The sequence below is a fragment of the Carcharodon carcharias genome, chromosome 15 (genome assembly GCF_017639515.1).
Source record: "Carcharodon carcharias isolate sCarCar2 chromosome 15, sCarCar2.pri, whole genome shotgun sequence".
In the NCBI taxonomy this organism is placed as follows: Eukaryota; Metazoa; Chordata; class Chondrichthyes; order Lamniformes; family Lamnidae; genus Carcharodon; species Carcharodon carcharias.
The window spans coordinates 45370327-45388108 of record NC_054481.1 but is presented as its reverse complement, the minus strand read 5'-3'; the positions used below and the strand labels follow the sequence as shown (position 1 = coordinate 45388108).

General features: G+C 43.8%; 1 protein-coding gene across 1 annotated transcript in view; it reads right to left on the bottom strand.

Annotated features, from left to right (window-relative positions):
* The window catches only part of mmd2a (monocyte to macrophage differentiation-associated 2a), a 133945-nt gene that overhangs the window by 47087 nt on the left and 69076 nt on the right, over positions 1 to 17782 (bottom strand). The gene's annotated exons all lie outside the window — the stretch shown is intronic.

Below are 17782 nucleotides of genomic sequence, written 5' to 3'. Positions count from 1 at the left end.
AAAAACAGGTGCAGGAAGGATATGTGAGGTCACTGACTTGGTTGCTCATAAATATCCCAAAGCAGCAGTGAGATTTAAATGTAAAATTTTAGTTAGGTTCTCTATGCTCCAACTGTTTCTTATTTGTTACTTTCTTAATTCCTTTCTGTTAACCACCTTTCCCCAAAGGACATCTCATGGACCTCTTCTGGTGTTGCTTTCCAACTGGGCTGTAGGAAACCACAAGAGACTCACCTTCAGATTCTCCTTCTTCTCCACCATTCAGGCATATCCCACCCACTCGGGGCCTGCTTCAGATCACAATCTCACTGGGTAAGGAATTGTTCCGCCCAGGTTATGACCTATGGTGTTATTGTGAATCTTTGGAATTCTCCAGTCCAGAGGGTTAAATATATTTAAGGCTGAGAGGGATGATTTTTGGTCTCTTAAGGAATCAAGGGATATGAGGAGCAGATGGGAAAATGGAGTTGAAGCCCAAGATCAGCCATGATCATACTGAATGGTGGAGCAGGCTCAAGGGGCCGTGTGGTCTACTCTTGCTCCTATTTCTTATGTTCTTATTCTATCAAAGCCCTTTGGCTCTGAGCTAATCTATTATTTCTAAAGTTTCATTGACATGAGCATGATGAACAATTGCACTTTGAAAGATTGCACTTTGAAAGATTGCTCCAGGCTACCTGAAGTTATTGGCAGTCAAGCAAACCTGGGACTTCTTCTGTTCTTTTAGACCAGAATAGCTTGTGGGGAATATAGGAACTGCGGATGAAAAAAACCACAGAGCATTCAGTTTACCTTCTACCATCCTGGCAGTGGCCTAATACGATGGTAATGGAGTTGTTGATTAATCATAACAACCAGTATATAATCAGTTAGACATGGCTGAATGAGCAAACCAGCTTCTTGAAAATCCTGGTTAGCAGCATCACTGATGTACCATCAGTGCCTTAGCCAGGAGGAATAGGAATGCTCATGTCTACAATCTCTAGGTTGCTTGATAATGCAGGTGTTTTCAAGTCAAGCATCTCTGTACTGACTGGCTTACAATTAAAGATTTGGAGAAAATTAGCTCAGTTTAGCCTATCAAATCAGCTGATAACATTCCTCATAACTTAAAGTGCTGTTCAAAGGAAGAGGGCATAGAACATAAAGTTTAAAAACTGTGTCACCTAAATTGGTTGATTTTTAGTTCCGATCTCAGTCTCAGGATATATTCCAATAATGATTCAAACCAATGAACAATAGTTGCTGTATAGAAAAGGTACTTCCTTCAAAAGCGAAACTTCAACCTCCAAACTGTGTCTAATTAACTCATCCAAAATTACCAGGAAGTAGTTCAATTTTATAATTTCATCTACACAAGAAAAACAAATTTCAAACTTTGTGAATTAAGTTGCGATCAAGATATTAGGGGAGTAATTGATGTGAAAAAATAAGGCCTGAAACTTCTATTAAAATGAGAGATGGCTGAGGAGGATTTTCTTGTTTGCATCTTTGTTAATCATAGAATCATATGGTTACAGCATAGAAGGAGGCCATTCAGCCCATTGTGTCTGTGCTGACTCTCTGAAAGAGCAACTCAGCTAAACCCATTTTCCCACCTTCTCCCTACAACCCTGCCATTTTTTTTCCCTTCTGTAATTATCCAATTCCTTTTGAAAGCCACAATTGAATCTACCTTCATCACACTCTCACTGTGTTTGCTGCTGCCTTGAATAAACAATCACCAACCATCACTATCCTACTCATAGTTCACATTACTTCCAGGTTTTGTGTTATCTTCAAATTTTGAAATTGTGCTCTACACATCCAAGTCTAGGTCATCAATGTAGAATAAGAAAAGCACTGCTCTTAATACAACCCTGGGGAACCCAACCAAATACCTTCCTCCAGTCCAAAAAAACAATTATTCATATCCACTGTTCTTTTTATTTCATAGGCTCTGACTTAGCTGACAAGCCTGTTATGTGGCACTTTATCAAACGTCTTCTGGAAATCCACATATACCACATCAACTGCATTATCCTCATCAATACTCTCCGTTACCTAATCTAAAAAAGCCATCAAGTTAATTAAATACAGTTTGCCTTTAACAAATTCGTACTGGATTTCCTTAGTTTAGCCACATTTGTCCAAGTCATTGTTAATTTTGCCTGGATTATCATTTCTAAAAGCTTTCCCACACTGATGTTAAACTGATTGGCAGTACTTGCTGTGCATAACCTTACACTCTTTTTTGAAAAAGTATGTAACATAGACCATTCTCCAGTCCTCTGCCACCACTTCTGTATCTAAGGACAATTGGAAGATTATTGCCAGTGCCTCTGCAATTTCCACCCTACATCCTTCAGCATTCTTCGATGCATCTCATCCTGTTGACTTATCAACTTTAAGTGCAAGCCACCTTTTTAATGTTCCTCTTTATCAATTTTTTGCCCTTCCAGTCTCTCAACTACCTCCTCTTTCACTCTGACATTGGCAGCATCTTTTTCCTTGTTAAAAACAGATGCAAATTTTAGTACCTCACCCATGCTCTCTGCCTTCATGTGTAAATCCCCTTTTCGGTCCCCAATCAGTCCCACCCCTCCTTTAACTACCATTGTACTACTTGAATACCTACAGAAGGCTCTTGTATTCCACTTTCTTTTAGCTGCCAGTCTCTTCTCATATTCTCTCTTTGCTTCTCTTATTACTTTTTCCACTTCCCCCTTGGAACTTGCTACATTCAGCCTGGTTATCACTTGTAATATCAATCTGACTTTTGTCATACACAGCATTTTCTGTTTCATCCTACTCTGTCTCTTTCATCATCCACAGAGTTATTGCTTTGTTTGCCCCACCTTTCCCTCTCACAGGAACATACCTCAACTGTACCTGAACCTTCTTTAAAGGCAGCCCACTATTCCATTACAGTTTTGCCTGCCAACGCAGGAATTGACTTCTTTAGATCAAGTTAGCATTCAACGGGTCATATAAACTCATTAAAATTATTCCATATGTGTGAAATTATTTATACTTTTATATTTATTTACACAACTCATGTATTTGCATAACTCATGGAAACCAGCCTGATGATGGTTTCAGTTTTTAAAGTTGTAGATAATTTTGAATAATTTCGATATGGGGACTGAGGAACAAACTGTTTGGTATTGTCAGTCCCTCATTATGACACAAATGTGAAAAAATAGCAGGACAACACAGGTAAGTGTATCATACAGATCGTAACATTTTGACTGGCATGTGTTCTATGTGAGATTACATACAGACCAGAATGTGATAAATTTGTGATAACATGCAGGCTGGCATGTTTCATGTGTGAGATTACAAGCAGACTACAATGTACTACATGTGAGATAACACACAGACTAGGATATGTTACATGTGAGATAACATGCTGTGATACTGGACATGTGCAAGTGTGCCACTTTTGGAGTATTTATAGAGTGTGAGGCTACAACACGTTGAAGGGTGGCCTGAATGGCTGGCTTTTCCTTCAATTTATCCTCCCTTTTGTTGAAAATTTCCACTCCCTCCTTCCCAGGCAGATTGGGTGAAAACATTATGTGGCTATTTATAACGAGGAAATCCACCTGCTAGTAATCCATATCCCAACATATCTCTCCAAGGAAATCAACACATTCAAAGTGTTGGCTCATTTAACACATTTAGTCTAAAGTTACCAACAAAGTTATTGCATAATTCATTGCCTTTTTTTGCCACTATTTCTCATCTGCAAACCTGTGGGAGGAGTGACTTCTGTACCGAGACCATTTGCAAATTAGAACAACTGTTTAAAAAATAATCTTGGGTGGAAAATTTACAATTCACCAGGTTTTATAATAGAAAAAAAATTTGCTGAAAGGTCATCATGTGACTTTTGAAACATATTATTCCCTTAATCTTTTGATGGTAATTTAGAATGTTCTGCTTTGTTTTAACGTTTTAGCACTTAGAATGTTACATTTCAACATTTTCGTAAACTTGTCAGAAATTCGGAGTAAACTCCATGACCTTTTGTGCCAGGTCACTTCCACGTGATAATTTTGTAGCTTCTTTTCCTTTTGGAGTTGGATTTTGAGTTTAAATGAGGCACCATTTTTAATCAGGTTAGAGGATTACCCACAGTATATTCCGTTATACTATACTTGTTTGAAATAAGAGATGGGTTCTAAGGTAGCAGTCACAATAGAATCTAACCACTAAGCTGCTCTCAGCTCTGGCTATGATCAGCTTCACAGTTATGAATACAATCAAATTATTAAGGTCAAAGTTAGCATGAAGATTGCTTTCCCTACCCACATTTGGACTGGCAGCTAATCTTTCCTTGCTCTCACAAGAAACCTGCAAGTGATGTTTTGGAGCATGGGGGAAGATTGGCATCTATTACAGCAGAATTGTCTTCAGGCACAAAAGAAAGTTTATCTATCTAAGAGTTTCCTCTCCTTCTAGCAGGAGAAATATTGTTTTTCTTTCAACATTTCTCTTTAACAGATGTAAAAATATTGAAAATAGGGTAAAAATGGCTGTTTGGCTGACTGTCACCATCACCCAATTGGGTAACGAGTATTTTTGCTTTCCCATTGACACAGGAAGGCAGCTCAGGGATTGATGTGTTGGCTGACTAAAGGCTGGAGCATGGGGGAAAGTCATGTGACAGGGCTTGTAATGAATGTTGGTGGATACAAGCCCACCAACTCCCACAGCTACCTTGACTACAGCTCCTCACACCCTGCTTCCTGTAAGGACTCCATCCCATTCTCTCAGTTCCTTCGCCTCCGTTGCATCAGTTCTGATAATGCCACTTTCCAAAACAGTTCTTCTCACATGTCTTCCTTCTTCCTTAACCGAGGTTTTCCACCGTCAGTGGTTGACAGGGCCCTCAATTGGGTCCAGCCCATCTTCCGCGCATCCGCCCTCACACCTTCCTCTCCCTCCCAGAGCCATGACAGGGTCCCCCTTGTCCTCACTTATCACCCTAACACCTCCGCATTCAAAGGTTCATCCTCTGCCATTTTCGCCAACTCCAGCATGATGCCACCACCAAACACATTTTCCCTTCACACACCCCCGTCGGCACTCTGTAGGGACCATTCCCTCTGGGACACTCTGGTCCACTCCTCCATCACCCCCTACACCTCAAGCCCCCTCCCATGGCACCTTCCCTTGTATCCGCAGAAGGTGCAACACCTGCCCCTTTACTTCCCCCCTCCTCACCATCCCAGGGCCCAGACACTCCTTTCAAGTGAAGCAGCACTTCACTTGCACTTCCCTCAATTTAGTCTACTGCATTCGCTGCTCCCATTGCAGTCTCCTCTACATTGGAGAGACCAAACGCAGACTGGGTGACCGCTTTGCGGAACACCTTCGGTCTGTTTGCAAGCGTGACCCAGACCTTCCTGTTGCTTGCCATTTCAGCACAACAACTTGCTCTCATGCCCACATGTACGTCCTTGGCCTGCTGCAATGTTCCAATGAAGCTCAACGCACACTGGAGGAACAGCACCTCATCTTCCGACTAGGCACTTTACAGAATATTAAGTTCAACAACTGCAGATCATGAACTCCCTCCTCCAGCCCCACCCCCTTTTTGATCCCTTTTTTCTAATAATTATTGTATATTTTTTGATATTTTTTCTTTCTTTTCCCACATATTTCTATTATCGGTTTTAAAATTTATTTCCATCCATTGTTTTATCTCCACCTTTTAGCCTATTTCGATCCCTTCCCCCCACCCCACCCCCACTAGGGCTATCTGTCACTTGCTCATCCTGCTTTCTCCCCTTAATGTCACCATTAGCACATTCCTTAGCTAATATCACCATTGTCAACATCCTTTGCCCTTTTGTCTATGACATCTTTGGCAATCTCTCCTTTGCCTCCACCTATCACTGGCCCTCTATCCAGCTCCCACCACCCTCAAACAGCTTATACTTCACCACATTTCTATTTCTCTATAGTTCTGATGAAGAGTCATACAGAGCCTTCACTGAGCGCACCCTCCACGCATGCGCAAACTTCAGCAATTGCGCTCATCCTGCCCCCACCCCAGCAGCGCTGAGGCTCTTAGTGTACATTTCACTTTCGCTGGCCATTAACTGGCCAGCCAGCATGAAATCGTGGTCGGGGCCCGATAGCAGGCAGTGGACCATTTCATGGCCACTCCCAGGCCCACCCGCCTGCCCAACAAGGGGAAAATCCTGCCCCCTATCTTCTGACTCAGACGCATGAACACTATACTGAACCACAGCTGGTACCTTTATTTATTTTGATTTTCTTTAACTTTCGAGGAATGATTTTGCACAATTGTTTGCCAAATCATACCATAGTTTACCTCCTCCTCTCTGGTTGGATGTTCCTTAGCCATATAGCAATTTGCAACTCTGTGGATGGGTGGCCAGCACCAATACATCTCCCGAACTGGCTATCCAAAAGTACATGAAAATCAGCCTGAGCTGCATCGCACTTTCTATTCATTTAAGCCTCCCTCCTTTACTTTCTATCCTTGAGGAACAGGGGCAGGTGGGAACAAATCCACAGCCATCAGTGTAAAGAACAGGCACATAGAGAGTTCTGTTACAGGACTACAGAACTTCAAAAAGATAAATTCGCATTTTCTTGTCATTGTGCAAATCGCTATTTTGCACTATTATCATACTCTTTTTTGAAGCAGAGCTCATTTCACTTATCTTCATCATCACAGCAGAGAAGTAAATTAGAACCCATTAACTTATTAATAAACCTCCCTCAACATCTCACAGTCACAGTGAGTACCTCAGTCAGCAACTTAAAGGGGTCAATAATGTTATGCTGGGTGCCTGCTTCTCATGTTATAGGGCAAAGGAGCCTCGAGGCCTGTGCCAGATGTGCTTGTTAGGGATTAAGATTGAGAATTAGTGGAGGAATTTATCTTGCACAAAAAGAATTTACTTACAATAAATTCCATTGTTATGGTATGCTCTATAGTTAAATAAAGCTGACAGTGATTAGCAATGAATTTCTGTACAGAGATTGTGAGCAGCCTACTTCGAGGGCAGGTTGCACATTTTGACATTTAGGGCTTAGTTTATCCATAATTTTACATTTTATACCTTGTTAACCCTAAACACCAGTCAGAACGATAAATGTTTAGAAAGCGAAAAGACACTTGATAAGAATGTTGAGGATTGGCGGAAAGTTCATCGAGTTCATGTAAAATAATGCAGTTAGAAAGGCAGAAGATTGGCAAAATTGTAATGTCAAGGTTACAAGAAGGCAGGTAGGTGGAGAGTTCAGTTCATGGACTGTAATGTGTGTATCATCCATGGCAAAGCATCATTTGTAATCTTGCTGTTGGCCACATTTAACATATAACTTTTAATAAGCCGCAAATGTCCAATAACTCATTCTTGGTAGTAAGCAATATATTATGACAAAAATGCATTTCTAACACATTTAGCCATCACGTAGGGTGCTAGGTTTCTGTACATATCTGCACCAGATTCACTAGGACCACATAACATTTTACAATTAAAGGGCACCCCATTATGCAACTGGAGTACTTCAGCAGAGTTACACAGAACTACAAAGCACATGCAGCTCAGAAACAAGCCAATCTACCTACCTTACCTCAGCCTTTCAGCATATCTTTCTATCTCCTTTTCTCTCATGAACATTGTGGTACCTTTCTGAAGGCCTTTTGAAAATCCAAGTGAGACGTACTGTATTACTCTTGTTGACACTTTCTGTTCTGCATCAAAGAATTCTATCATGGCTCAGCCTTTTGGAATCCATGCTGACTGCTTAGTGTTATACTTTCTATCTGTAGAGGCACTTCTATCCATTTGTTTAGTATATATTGTAACAATTCCTACTGTTAACATTAAGCTGACTGGTCCCAGGTTTTGGTTCTACTTTCTTTTTATATATAGGACCAACTTTAGCTGCCCACCAGTCCTCTGGCAGTATCCCTTCTTCTGTGGAACTTCAATTTTATATATAAATTAATTCCTCTGCTATCTCTTCCCTAGTTTTCTTCAATATACATGGGTACATAACGTCAGGACCTGAGGTTTTATCCTCTTTTAATTTTGCTAATTTGTCAGTTATTTTCTCCCTTTCTATCCCAACTGTATTAATATTCTTTTTAAGCACATCTTTTCGTGAAGTGTCTGTTTTGTTATCTTCTCTAGCACAAACTAAGGCAAAGCAATTATTCAATAATTCTGCCATTTACGAACATACGTTAGAAGAACAATTAAGGACAGGTAAAGACCCTTTGGCCCATCTAGCCTGTCCCACAAAATTGTGACGTGTATCCCAATATATACGCTCTTGACCACACCCAAAACTACGTGATCTTCTGGGGGCAGGGTAAAACCCAAGGTAAACTTGAGGAAGAAAATATGAGGAACTCCTCTCTGATCCATCTATAAGCAATCAAAACCAGCTGTGGGTTATCTTGTTCACCCCTTAGCGGCCCTATCCCTGCTTTAATTTTCCTTCTGTTATTTGTGTGTCTCTGTCTCTGTCCCGGGACCACCTTCTTCCCAATGCTGAAAACCCTGTGGGTAATTTAGCAGTGTTCCAATGGGCATCGCCATCCAATATTGCGGCCCCACCCCTTTGTCTGTCAGCATGTCAATGGCATTATGAGCGGTACGCCAGGGACACCAGATGCTTAATGAAATGAGCTGCCCTCTCATGAATGGACAGGCTCAGCTCCATTGTGTGCAGGTGCACACAGGACACAATGGACAGTGACCCCGAGGGAGCAGATATCAGTCCCAAAAACATCAGTTCATATGAAGGGTACCTGACCACAGAAATGCTGCAGCTGAACAATTTTTGTGGTGCCTTGCTGCAGGAAGAGTATGGTGCTCTAATAATTAATGTGAGTTGCACACTGCTCATTTCCTATCCATTCTCCTTTGTTGGATGAATGCTGTTGACAAACTTCCCATAACGTATAAAGCTTCACTGTGATGTTAAAGATTATATCCTGAGCAGAACTTAAATGACATATAGATTCTGCATTGTTCAGTGGAAGTATCTTGTCTCTTCAAAATAAATCGAAAAGAAAGACTTCTGCCTTTCGCAGCCTCAGGAGGTTCCAAAGCACTTCACAGCCAATGACGTACTTCTGAGATGTAGTCACTGTCGTAATGTAGGAAATTCCAACTGCTTAGCCTTGGGCCCTCTCATTTCAACATTTCTGTAGCTGCCAATCTGCTCAACCACACACTCACCTACATCTTTGATGTCTTAGTCCCCATTAAAACTTTTACTTTCCCTTAACCTGATCGTTGTCCCTGGTGTGGCACTCATCTCCATGCCCTTAAGCCCAGGGGATGCAGACTTTCATGTATATTGTTATCATGCACCACCAGATCTGGTTGGACCACACAAAGCACTATTGGCCCTGCTCTCATCTGCTAAAACTGCTCACTGGATCATCCTGGAATGCAAACATAACTCCCAGTTTCATTTCTCTACAGCAAACGGCTTTGTTAAAACTCTCTCCCTTGTCTCCTCCTCTCTCATCTCCAACAGCAAATTTGAGAACTTATCTGACACTAAGTTAGAGACCTTTTGTTCAGCTGTCTCTGCCACTTCCATCCCTTCCTTCCTCCTGTCCCATCCACCTGACCTAACTTCCTCTAATTTTCTCCAGCCTGGAACTTTCTTTCTCTAGTTTCTCTATCTTCCCTCATGCCCTCCCAAAGTTCCTTTTGTCCACGAGACCCACCTCCTGCTCCATCCACCCAAGTCCCACTAAATAGCTGATCAACGCATTCTGGCCCCAATGTTAGCCAAAATTATGAATAAGCTGCTCTCCTCAGTCACTGACCCTCTCTCCTTCAAAACTATCATCATTGCCCCCCTCCTCAAAACCCTGCTCCCTCTGTCCCTGGAAACTACCAAGCCATCTTCAGCTTCCCTTTCCTCTTCAAAGTCCTTAATGTGATGTTGCCTTCCAAATCCATGCTCTCCCAACTCTGCATCTGAAACTCACCAATTGGAATTCTGCCCCGCCACAAAAAGCTCTTATCACAGCCTCATCACAAATGACATCTAATGTGACTTTGACAAGGGTGAACCTTCCCTCCTTGTCTGTCTCAACCTGTCCGCAAGGAGTTAATGATACCATCCTACTGCAACATCTCTCCTCCATTATCCAGCTTGGGGGAACTAATCGCCTGGCTCTATTCTTAACTATTCAGACACAGCCAGAGAATCACCTGCAATGGCTTCTCCTCCAGCTCTCCCACAGTTACTGCTGAGTCCTCCTGAGATCTTTCTTTAGATTCCTCCTATTTCTTGTCTACATGCCCCTCAGCAAAATCATCTGAAAATACAGCAGCGGTTCCGTGTACGCTGGCAACACCCTGCTTGACCTCACCACCACCTCCGTCGACCCCCCACTGTCTCTAAATTGTCTGACTGCTTTTCCAACATCCATTACTGGAAAAGCAGTAATTTCCTCCACAAACTCAGTTTCCTAGCTACTGACTCGCTCCCTCTTCCTGGCAAATATCTGAGGCCGAGCCTGACTGTCTGCAAACTTGGTGCTATATATGATCACAAGATGAGCTTCTGACATCACTAAGTCACCCATTTCTACCTCCATAACATTGTCCAACTTTTAAAAAATTCATTCAGAGGACGTGGGCTTCACTGGCTAGGCCAGCATTTATTGCCCATTCCTAGTTGCCCTTAAGAAGGTGGCGGTGAGCTGCCTTCTTGAATCACTGGAGTCCATGTGGTGTAGGTATGCCAACAGTGCTGTTAGGGAGGGAGTTCCAGGATTTTGACCCAGTGACAGTTAAGGAACAGCGATAAATTTCCAAGTCAGGTTGGTGAGTGACTTGGAGGGGAACTTCCAGATGGTGGTGCTCCCATCTATCTGCTGCCCTTGTCCTTCTAGATGGTAGTAATCGTGGATTTGGAAGGTGCTGTCTAAGGAGCCTTGGTGAGTTCCTGCTGTGCATCTTGTAGATGGTACACACTGCTGCCACTGTGTGTCGGTGGTGGAGGGAGCGAATGTTTGTCGATGTTGTGCCAATCAAGCAGGCTGCTTTGTTAGGCTTCTTGAGTGTTGTGGGAGCTGCACTCATCCAAGCAAGTGGGGAATATTCCATCATGCTCTTGACTTGTGCCTTGTAGATGGTGGACAGGCTTTGGGGAGCCAGGAGGTGAGTTACTTACTGCAGGATTCCTAGCCTCTGACCTGCACTTTTAGCCACAGTATTTATACAGCCAGTCCAGTTCAGTTTCTGATCAATGGTAAACCCAGGGTGTTGATAGTGAAGGATTTAGGGATGGTAATGCCATTGAATGTCAAGGGGCAAAGGTTAGATTACCTCTTGTGGAGATGGTCATTGCCTGGCACCTGTGTGGCGTGAATGTTACTTGCCACTTGTCAGCACAAGCCTGGATATTGTCCAGGTCTTGCTGCATTTGGACATAGACTGCTTATCTGAGGAGTCATGAGTGATACTGAACATTGTGCAATCATCAGTAAACATCCCCACCTCTGACCTTATAATGGAAGGAAGGTCATTGATGAAGCAGCAAGATGGTTGGGCTGAGGACACTACCCTGAGGAACTCCTACAGTGATGTCCTGGAGCTGAGATGACTGACCTCCAACAACCACAAGGTATGACTCCAACTAGTGGAGAGTTTTCCTCCTGATTCCCATTGTCTCCAGTTTTGCTAGGGCTCCTTGATGCCATACTCATTCAAATGTGGCCTTGATGTCAAGGGCAGTTACTCTCGCCTCACCTCGGGAGTTCAACTCTTTTGTCCATGTTTGAACCAAGGCTGTAATGAGGTCAGGAGCTCAGTGGCCCTGGCGGAGCCCAAATTGGGTGTCAGTGAGCAGGCTATTGCTAAGCAAGTGTTGCTTGATAGCACTGTTGATGACCCCTTCCATTACTTTACTGTTGATGGAGAGTAGACTGGTGGGGTGGTAATTGGGTGGGTTGGATTTGTCCTGCTTTTTGTGTACAGGACATACCTGGGCAATTTTCCACATTGCCGTGTAGATGCCAATGTTGTTGCAGTACTGGAACGGCTTGGCTAGAGGTGCGGCAAGTTCTGGAGCACAAATCTTCAGCACCATTGCTGGAATATTGTCAGGGCCCATAGCCTTGGCACTATCCAGTGCCTTCAGCTGTTTCTTGGTATCACATGGAGTGAATCGAATTGGCTGAAGACTGGCATCTGTGATGCTGTGGACCTCTGGAGAAAGCCAAGATGGATCATCCACTTGGCACTTCTGGCTGAAGATCGTTGTGAATGCTTCAGCTTTATCTTTTGCACTGATGTGCTGGGCTCTTCCATCGTTGACAATGGGGATATTTCTGGAGCCTCCTCCTCCAGTGAGCTGCTCAATTGTCCACCACCATTCATGGCTGGATGTGGCAGGACTACAGAGCTTGGATCTGATCTGTTGGTTGTGCGATTGCTTAGCCCTATCTATCACTTGCTGCTTATGCTGTTTGGCATGCAAGTATTCCTGTGTCATAGCTTCAACAGGTTGACACCTCATTTTTAGGTATGCCTGGTGCTGCTCCTGGCATGCTCACCTGCACTCTTTGTTGAACCAGGGGTGATCCCGGCTTGATGGTAATGGTAGAGTGGGGAATATGCCGGGCCAAGAGGTTACAGATTGAATTCGAGAATAGTTCTGTTGCTGCTGATGGCCCACAGCGCCTTATGGATGCCCAGTCTTGAGTTGCTAGACCTGTTTGAATTCTATCCCATTTAGCACGTTGGTAGTGCCACACAACATGATGGAGGGTATCCTCAATGTGAAGGCAGGACTTTGTCTCCACAACGACTGTGTGGTGGTCAATCCTACTGATACTGTCATGGACAGATGCATGTACAGGAGGCAGTTTGGTGAGGATGAGGTCAAGTATGTTTTTCCCTCTTATTGGTTCCCTCGCCACCTGCTGTAGACCCAGTCTAACAGCTATGTCCTTTAGGATTCGGCCAGCTTGGTCAGTAGTGGTGCTACCGAGCCACACTTGGTGATGGACATTGAAGTCCCCCACACAGAGTGCATTCTGCACCCTTGTCACCCTCAGTGCTTCCCCCAAATGGTGTTCAGCATGGAGGAGCTGTGTGTGTGTGTGTGTGTGTGTGTGTGTGTGTGTGTGTGTGTGTGTGTGTGTGGTTGGGGGGGGGGTGGTGTTGGCGGTACGTGGTAATCAGCAAGATGTTTCCTTGCCCATCTTTGACCTGATGCCATGAGACTTCATAGGGTCCGGAGTCAATGTTGAGGACTCCCAGGGCAACTCCCTCCCGACTCTATACCACTGTGCTGCCACCCTTGCTGGGCCTGTCCTCTCGGTGGGACAGGACATATCCAGGCTTGGTGACAGTGGTTTCTGTGACATTATCTGTAAGGTATGATTCTGTTAGGATGACTACGTCAGGATGTTGCTTAACTAGTCTGTGAGACAGCTCTCCCAATTTTGGCACTAGCCCCCAGGTGTTAGCAAAGAGGACTTTGCAGGGTCAACAGGGCTGAGTTTGCAGTTGTCATTTCCGGTGCTTAGGTCGATGCCGGGTGGTTCATCCTGTTTCATTCCTTTTATGAGTCTTTGTAGCGGTTTGATACAACTAAGTGGTTTGCTAGGCCATTTCAGAAAGCATTTAAGAGTCAACCACATTGCTCTGGGTCTGCAGTCACGTGTAAGCCAGACCAGATAGGGCCGGCAGATTTCCTTCTCTGTCTCAGCTTATCTGCTGCTGGAACCCTCAGCCATGCCTTTGTTACTTCTAGACTTGACTATTCCAATGCTCTCCTGGCTGACCTCCTATCTTCTGCCCTCTATATACATGCAGTCATCCAAAACTCTGCTGCCTCTGTCCTTGCTCATAACAAGTCCCGTTCACTTATCACGCCTGTTCTCGCTGACCTACATTAGCTTCTGGTTAAGCCATACTTGGATTTTAAAATTCTTATCCTTGTTTTAAAATCCCTTCATGGCCTTTCCCTTCCCTATCTCTATATCCCTCTATCCCTACAACCCTGAAAGATATCTGCGCTCATCCAGTTCTGGCCTCTTGCTCAATCCCAATTTTAATTGCTCCTCCACTAGTGGCTGTGCCTTTAACGGCTGAGGCCCTCGTTCTGAAACTCCGGCCCCATAATACTGTGTGCCTCTCTCCTCTCTTTTCCCCTTTATGATGCTCTTAAAAGCCTACATTTTTGACTAAGCATTTGGTCATTTACCCTAAATATCTCCTTATATGGTTTGGTCAACTTCTTTTGATAACCTTCCTGTGGAGCACCCTGATACATGTTATTACATTACAGTGTTATTTAAATACAAGTCCTTGTTGTTGTTGAAATGCATCAACTAATTTGCACACAGAGAAGTCCCACAACCAGTGGTGTTCATTGAGGGATAAATCTTAGCCAGGACTGGGGCAGGGGGGGAGAAATCATGGGCCCCAGTGTTTGTCCTGTTTCTGGCCCCTCAGGTGTGTCTATGTAACAGAACTTTTAAAAGGCCAGAGAACGAAGACTGAATGGTTCACAATTGTATCCATTTCATGATCAGCAAGTCTGAGGACTGCTGATTGCTTCTTCTCACTGTGATGTGTTTTCAATATCTAATATGCAACACAACTTTATCATGATATTTCAAAAAACCTCATAAAAAGCACCAAGGTAGAGTGGGATAATAGGTAAGTGGACAAAAAGACAAGATTGAAGTCAATGGAAAAGACCCCTGAGAATCATGTGCAGTGTAAAAGAGGTTACTGATTCACTATGAGCCCATTACACACTCCTGCCCTGGCAATCTCACCCCACAAAGCCCATTCACAGTAAACTTTCATTCACAACAAAACAAACAGAATTCCAGCCGTGATTCCACCCTCTACTCACAAGATAATTATGGATGATAGAGGCCACCTAGCTCAGTTCATCTCATCCATCCAGACTCACATATGAACATACGTACCAGGAGTAGGAATAAGCCATTTGGCCCCTCGAGCCTGCTCAGCCATTTGATAACATTACCTACATTATATCAGTGACTACAACTCAAAAGTACTTAATTGGCTGTAAAGGTGCTGCATAAATATGGGTTTTGTCTTTCTTTCTTTCTTTCTTTCATTACACCTGCATGCAGTAGGCAGTGACTGTAGCAATGATGAAGTTGGAGGCCCAATGCTGATTTTCTAAGGATAATTAATCAAAGAACAACCAACTAATGTTAGGAAAATGGCCACAAAGAAATCACTACATTTACAAAAACAATTCAATCTGTAGTTAATCTGCTCCCAAAGCCCCCCTCTAACCTTCCCGCAACCTCCCCTCCAAACCCCCCTAACCTCCCCCAACCCCCACTCCAACCTCCCCCAACCCCCCTCCAACCTTTCCCTCAATCCCCTTTCCAACTTTTCCTCCCAAACCCCTCCAATCTTCTCCCAGCCCCTCCTTCAAACTTCCCCCCAACATTATCCGCAGTGTGGATGATGAGAAACTGAAAACACCGAGCCCGGCTCCCCCCAAACCCCGGACTCTAGTGTTTGGCATCATCTGCAACCCCCCCTCCCTCTTGGGCCCTGGGAGTATCACTCTACTTTTCTTTGGAATAGTGGTCTTCATGTCCACCCTAGGTGCCAGACAGGGCCTTAGTTTAACAGCTCATCCAAAAGAAGACAGCATCCTTAACAGTGCAGCTTTCCCTCAGTATTGGACTGGAGTGCCAGCCTAGATTTTATACTTAAGCCTCTGGAGCAGGGTTTGAACACACAACCTTCTAACTCAGGGTTTGTAAGTGCTACAAACTGAGCCACAACTGACCTGGCAAATATTGTAAGTAACAAGCATTTGTTTCATACTTGGAGAGTTGTCAAGATTTGATATTAAATTGAGAAGCTTAGTTCAAGGGCCATGTTCCATGGTGACAGACTTGGCCCAGGTTGAAAAGGACAATGAACAAGGTGAGGCAAATTAGGTGGAGGTTTGATGATGACAAGCTTGGGTGTTAAGAGTCTGTAGACTTTAGAAAGAAAGGAGGTCTAAGGAAGGAATGCTGTGGTTTTAAGGTCCAGGAAATGGATGAATTAGTGCAGGAAGTTATGCAAAGGATGTAGGATAATGTACGATTTCATTGATCGCCTGGTTAAAAATAAAAATGAATTCATTAAAAATGACAGTGAAGAGGAAGGGCTTCTGATTTTTAAACAAAAGCAACAATCACCAACCAGGCATCATTTCCCTTTGCCCCACCCTACGCCATCCCCATGGACAATTTTGTGACATAATTCAAACCACAACGATTTATATAATGATACAGGACAGACAAGGGTGACATCACTATAATGTCAATACTGCTAATGGTCTGCTGTTTATTCTCTTCAGCTCTCACTTGTTCCAACTCGACAAATTTAATCCACTTGATTAATATTAAATCAGTTGATTTACTTTAGATTTTAAACCGAGCTGTTCTCTTGCTTCTAAAGGTTAATAAATTATTCAGTGATAATTTTGTTCAGAATTCTAAAGTATAAGCAGCTGCCAGGTGAGAAGCGGTGTGGTTTTAATGTTAAATGTCTCCAATATCTTCTCAGTCTCATACAAATTGATCTGGGTTGTCTCTGACTATGTATGATTGGATGATGCGTGTGTGTCAGTGCTGGGGAATCTGTAAGTCTTACTCACTTCCAGTGACTATCACTGGACATTTTTTCCATGAAAACTATGATCCCTTTCCTCTGCGTCTCATGGTGAATAAATATATAGGCCGCAGCTTCATTTCATTCCAATTAGGTTGTTCACTACCTCAGTATTTTTCTCAAACTAATTTCACTGCTTCTAGTTCACTGCGTCGGCGCAGCCAAAGTCATGTAGAGAGTCATACTGTTTCCTGTTATATGACTTGGCTCTAAGTGACTCAAGGAATGTGGGAATCAAGTGGGAAAGTGGAGTTGAGGTTAAAGGTCATACAAAATGGCAGAGCAGGCTTGAGGCAGATGGTTTATTCCAGCTCCTATTTCTTGTCTTATCTTATCTAGCACTCGCTGTGTGAGGAAGATTGAGATGTTTTAGTGTAATAAGATACTATGGCCGGGAATTTCTGTGAAACGCATTAAGTGCATTAGCCGCCGTAAAAAATGGTGTTCCACCTGCTGGCTGCAATGACAGGTTTTCGTGCCGTATTGTGCGCTTCAGACTGCATTAAGTATTCATCCACGGGGAACACGCCATTTTGCTGGCCGGCAGCATCCGATCTTCCTGCCCCCGCCGTGACCTTAGCGCTCCCTGACTCTGGGCGTCATATTTAAATGGCGTCCCTGCAATGTGCTCGCGCTTGCTGCAGCCCAGGACTCCTCCAGTGAAGACACGGCTTCCAAAGGCAAAAAGCATGCTGCATCCAAATTCAGTGACGCCTCACTACAGCGCCTGTTGAACGCAGTCGAGGCCTGCCACGATGTCCTCTGCCCCTGGTCTGGCCGCAGGCTTTCCACCAAGGTGACCAATCCAACTTCGGAGGCAGTCGCAGTGGAAACGCCCTGCAGAAGAGGACAGCCACTCAGTGCAGGAAGAGGTTGAATGATCTCCTCCTTTCCGCCAGAGTAAGTCAAACATCTCATTACTCTCAACTCACACACTCTCAAACCCATACCACATTTGCAAGGATCTCACTCACTACCATCTCAAGGAACATCACCAGTCACTCTCACACACCTCCACAACTCCATCTGGCCTCATCTCCTCTAAAGTTTGCGTCCTAATCTTGTCCAGGGCTCCTCTTGCCACCCACACATGCCAGGCA